Below are 6,000 nucleotides of genomic sequence, written 5' to 3'. Positions count from 1 at the left end.
ATCATGAATAAGGTTGGGAAGTGGAAAAAGAAATAAACAAATTACATTTATATTTTTGTTGTTCAGTGGTGTCCAACTCTGTGACCCCATTTGGTGCTTTCTTTTTTTTTTTTTTTAGTGAGGCAATTGGGGTTAAGTGACTTGCCCAGGGTCACACAGCTGGTAAGTGTTAAGGGTCTAAGGCTGGATTTGAACTCAGGTACTCCTGACTCCAGGACCGGTGCTCTATCCACTGTACCACCTAGCCGCCCCTCATTTGGTGCTTTCTTGGCAAAGATACTTGACTGGTTTTCTATTTCCTTTTCCAGCTCATTTTACAGAGGAGAAAACCGAGGCAAACAGGGTTAAGTGACTTGTCCAGGGTCACACAGCTACTAAGCATGAGGCTAGATTTGAACTCAGGAAGATTGGTCTTCCCGACTCTAGGCCCAGCACTCGATCTACTGCTCCACCTGCATTTATATACTTTATGACAAAACAGGACAGTCGAATGGTTGATTCAGAAATAATTATCACACTGGTAATACATATCTATATACACAAACATACACATACATATACACATACATGTATATGTGGGTGTATATATATGAGGTTTCTGTGTAATCTAAGCTTTTCCCCCTTAATCCTAGGCCATATCCTGCAACATATTTTTTACTACCTTTCCTAGGCTGTTAGGGACAGGATTGGTGCCTGTTAGCTCAGGTTTGATTTTGTGATGAAGTCGTTGAACAATTAGTAAAGATATTTACCTCTATCATGACAATGATTTCATAGAGCTTAACTTGGTTAGACAAGGTCCCACTCATCTCCCTATGGAAACAAAGAACCAGCAGGGTAAGTGTGGTATCTGGGGAAATTCAGATTTGCTAATGCCATGAGTTAATGCTATGTGAGTGGGCCTTATTTATTTATGTCCTTAGGTGACCAAAGCCATTCAGTAAAGTCAGAGGCAGCCAGGGAGTGGTATCAAGGAAGACACAGCTCAAACCTTGCCCCATTCCTTGGCCAATCAAGTGCCAGCTTTGTAAGCTTTTTAAGGAAAACCTAGTCTAACCCATGTAAAGGATGGGGTGGGGTGGGGGGGGACGCACGTGCGCGGAAAGGAAACCCTAGTAGATTGTGGTCTATATAGTCAATAAATACTAAACACCTACTATGTGCCAGGCACTTTGCTAAGCGCTGGAGATACAAATACAAAAAAGAAAGTCAGTCTATGACCTCAAGAATCTTACAATCTCATTTGTTTGTTTTTTCTGGGGCAATGGGGGTTAAGTGACTTGCCCAGGGTCACACAGCCAGTAAGTGTCAAGTGTCTGAGGCCAGATTTGAACTCAGGAACTCCTGAATCCAGGGCCAGTGCTCTATCCACTGTGCCACCTAGCCGCCCCCAAGAACCTTACAATCTCACTGGGGAAGACAAGCCACAAAAGGAAGCTGAAATGGGGGGCAGGTATTAGGGATACCAGGCAATGGGGCATGATGTGCTCTGGAGGGGCGATTCAGTTAGTGGAAGGGATAATTGGATCAAAATCTAATCCATCTGCTTTATTTTATTTTATTTTCCTTTTTTTTTTTTTTTTGCAGGGCAATAAGGGTTAAGTGACTTGCCCAGGATCACACAGCTAGTGTCAAGTGTTTGAGGTCAGATTTGAACTCAGGTCCTTCTGAATCCAGGGCCAGTGCTTTATCCATTGTGCCACCTAGCTGCCCCCCATCTGCTTTATTTTACAGATGTGGAAACATAAAGAAAATGACCTAAGACCAAGCAGCTAGTCTGTGGCAGGGGAGGAATGGAAACCCAGGTCCTCTGATCCTGAATTTTGCAATCTCCTCACTATTACACTTCTGATATAATGTCAGAGCTGTTACAGAGTTGTCCAGATCCTGTCTGAACCCCAGAGAGGAAGTGACTTGTGGAATTTCTTTGAGAAAAATTAGTGCCCCCCCCCAAAAAAAGGAAATAGAAATTAGGAAAGTTCTCAGTCAAATAAAAGGTGTTAGAAAATGATATAGTTCCGGAAATGCTAGTAAAGCAATAAGACCAAAAAAAGAAGAAAAAAAAAGGTGGGGGCAACTAGGTGGCAGTGGGTAAAGCACCAGCCCTGGATTCAGGAGGACCTGAGTTCAAATTCAGCCTCAGACACTTGACACTTACTAGCTGTGTGACCCTAAGCAAGTCACTTAACCCTCATTGTCCCGCCAAAAAAGAAAAGAAAAAGAAAAAAGACAAAAAAAAAGGCACAAAGACAGTTAAAGAGTAGATAAAATTATCCTTAGCTTATGATGACATGATGGACAGACAACAAAATAGCATTTCTCTATAATATATATAACACAATTGAAGAGGTGATAACTGAAAGGGAAATCTGACCCATGGCTTCAGATACTTACACACAAAGCCACAAGGTATGTTATGTTGTGAACAAAGGAAGCTAGAGATTCTAATAGTCTTCTTGGAAGCTTCACTTTGGAAATAGTTCCTGGAAACTACTTCAGCATTCTTGAGGAAGATGACCAACCAAGGAATGAGCCTATTTTCTAGAAGACATCTCATGCCCGGGGGCAGTGAAGAGTTAAGGCAAAATAGATATCCCTGGGGGGCAGCTAGGTGGCACAGTGGATAGAGCACCGGCCCTGGATTCAGGAGTACCTGAGTTCAAATCCGGCCTCAGACACTTGACACTTACTAGCTGTGTGACCCTGGGCAAGTCACTTAACCCCCTATTGCCTGAAAAAAAAGATATCCCTTCTACATGTTGGAAGTCAGGGGTGCAGTTCCCCCCCCCCATGTGTTCGGGAAAATCCACATGAAATTATTTGTTTGGTCCTCCCTTCGTACCAGAGGAGTATGATTATGGCATTAAGACAAAATATGGGGCAGCTAGGTGACGCAGTGGATAGAGCACCGGCCCTGGAGTCAGGAGTACCTGAGTTCAAATCCGACCTCAGACACTTAACACTTACTAGCTGTGTGACCCTGGGCAAGTCACTTAACCCCAATTGCCTCACTAAAAAAACAAACAAAAAAACCCCCAAATAAATGTTTACCCTATCATATCTAGGAAGTACCTGTCCCCTAAGTACTCTTCTACTTGTTCCTTTTGTGGAGACCCTAGACAACACGAACCAAACCTGATATCTAAGTACATGACTTGTCCAGGGTCACATAGCTAGTAAGTGTCAACTGTCTGAGGCCTAATTTGAACTCGGGTCCTCCCCAATCCAGGGCTGGTGCTTTATCCACTGAGCCACCTAGCTGCCCCTTGTAAGTACATTTTCTAAGGAGTACCAGTGTGGGGATGTAACAAATATGAGAAAGGGAGTCTAGCTCCTTTCAGAAGCCTTCCCAAGGACTGAACTTGGTCTGTCATGCATGTGGGTCCAGAGCAGGGGCGTTCCTATGGTGGAGAGGACAGGCATAGTGCCCCAGCCCTTTGAGAACAGGTTACCAGGGTTAGGTATGAAAGCAGTTTCCTCCCTCCTCCTTCCCCTTTAAAAGCCCTTGATTAGATTTGCAAGACTCCTGGCAAATATTCTCAACAGACTTGGTCCTTGGACAGGAATGTGTCATTGTCATGTTTTAAACTAAGACCCAGAGTCAAATCTCCTGATTTCTATTCATTAACCCATTGACCATATCTGGAAAACTGATAACATATATTACATAAGATTGACAAATATTGACAAAATACTTCCCTCACAACTCTTGTGAAGTAGATTATAAATATTATGGGCCCATTTTAAAAATGAAAAAAGTTTTAAAGAGGTCAAGTGACTTTTCCATGTGTATATGAGTACCAAGTGCCAGAGCTGAGCCTCGGGGTCAGAATTTCACATCTGAATTCCTGGACCCAAGTTTAAATCTCTCTGTACTTACACTGTGAAGATAACCATGCCAAAGACATTGGACTGAATATTTGTCAAAGATATTGACTGAACATTACTGTTCAGGCCTTAAGCTTTTTTGTTTCTTCCCAATTCTGGCGATATAAAAACACAATGATATAAAACAATTTATCAGTACAAATTATTCTACCATCTATATCTTATGTTGGGCTCCTGGGTTGGGTCTAGCCCACCAAAAGGGTACAGGGTAGCTAGGTGGTAATATGGATAGAACACTGGGCCTGAGTCAAGAGGACCAAGTTCAAATCCAGCTTCAGACACTTCACACTTACTAGCTGTGTGACCCTGGCCAAGTCACTTAACCCTGATTGCATTGCCAAAAAAAGGGTACATAAATCCTCAAGTAATACACAAAGAGATCATGATACCATATTTACAATAAAATGTTTATTTAAAAACAGAACCACAGTAACAGTAATAGGCATAGAAAATACATTTGAAAATATTTACAATGTGGCTATGAAGGGAGGGAGAAACTGTTAAACTCTATTGCCAATTCCCAGACCCTAATTCTACCTGGGGATCTAGAGTGGAATTGGGTAGAACCAGAGAGGAAGTTTTCTTTAATCACCAACTACATACATATATGTACACATACATGTATACACATACACATATATGTACACATACATGTATATACATACACACATATATCCCCCCCCCCAATGACCAGAAAAAAATTTGAGAATTGAGAACTAAATACTGTCCACAGGCAAGGTGGGTCAGGAGGAGTTAAGCACCGAGGACAATCCCTCAAAGTTTCTAAAAGAGCAAAGCCCACAGATTTAACTCAACTTCATCAGCAGTGATAAACTTATTTCCCCTCCATACCCATTTTGCCTATAGATCAAGCCTTCTGTCCTGAACCTCTTAAATACTCAGAGCATCTTTCCTTCTCATTCCATCTACAATTGGTGAAACTCATTAAAGGTCATAGCATCCTCAGCAAGGGACTTTAATTGGTAGTTCAATGGAATATATAATTTAGCCAGCATCAAGGGTGGTGGAGAGTGAGCGAGAGTGTGTGTGTGTGTGTGTCTCTGTCTGTCTCAGGGCACTTTAGATTCAAGGGGTGGTAGTAATAGTAGTAGTAGGGAGGCTGGCTATGACATCCAGCCAAGGCAGTAGTTGTTCATACACAGGGAACCAGAATTACCCCATCCAGAAGGATTGAGTAGTAACACATAAATCATAACAGTAATAATATATCAATGAACCAGTTAAGACACATTGGCCCTTGGAGGAGACAATGACATTAGACATATATTGTTACTATCTAAATTAAACGTAAAGTATGAGTGGGCCTTCTGTACCTCACCCAAGTCTTCTCCAGTGGAGTGATGCAAAACACATATTTACAAGGAAACCATGACTATTTCCTTCACTTGAATAAAGAAGCACAGGGTAAAACCCCCACTAAAACTAAAACCCTTAGCCCCATAATATACCTCCATACCAATTTCTAGTACCCTACAACCTTAAATCCTGTCCTCAAATGCCTGCTGGGATTTGGGGGATAGGGGAAAACCAAAGACACCCAAAACCTAAGAAAATCCCAAAGAACAAAAAACAAGGAAAAATTTGCCTTTCTGTATTGAGAAACAATCCTCAACACTATTTTCCCACCTAAAGGGGAGAAAAGAAAAAAAAAAGCTATAAAATAAAAGGAATTCCATCTGGTGAGAGGGAGTTTTCAGTGAAATTTCTAGAAAATCCATCTTTCTCCAGAGGTAGAACCCACTAACCGCATTCAACTTCACTGCCTATGATGTCAATAATATTACAGTTTCCAAGTAATATTAAATAGCATAACCAAAAAAAAAAAAAAAAAAAAAAAGGAAAAAAAATTCCAAAGGAAACCAGTAGCTTTTGTAGGTATCAAAACACTGCTTGACTTCTTTCCCAAGTTTATTATAATTTTCATGGAGTAGAAATTGCTAAAGGTCATGTGAAAATCTCAAATACCATTTCCCATGCCCTTTAACATACTACTCCATCTCTCCCTGTTTCTTCTATTCCTTATTGTGCCAACTCCTCCAAATTAATTTCTATTTCTCCCCCTGTCCCTTGTTTAAATTTATACTTTCTCCC

The sequence above is a fragment of the Dromiciops gliroides genome, chromosome 5 (assembly GCF_019393635.1).
Source record: "Dromiciops gliroides isolate mDroGli1 chromosome 5, mDroGli1.pri, whole genome shotgun sequence".
In the NCBI taxonomy this organism is placed as follows: Eukaryota; Metazoa; Chordata; class Mammalia; order Microbiotheria; family Microbiotheriidae; genus Dromiciops; species Dromiciops gliroides.
Note: the sequence above shows the minus strand (reverse complement) of the source record.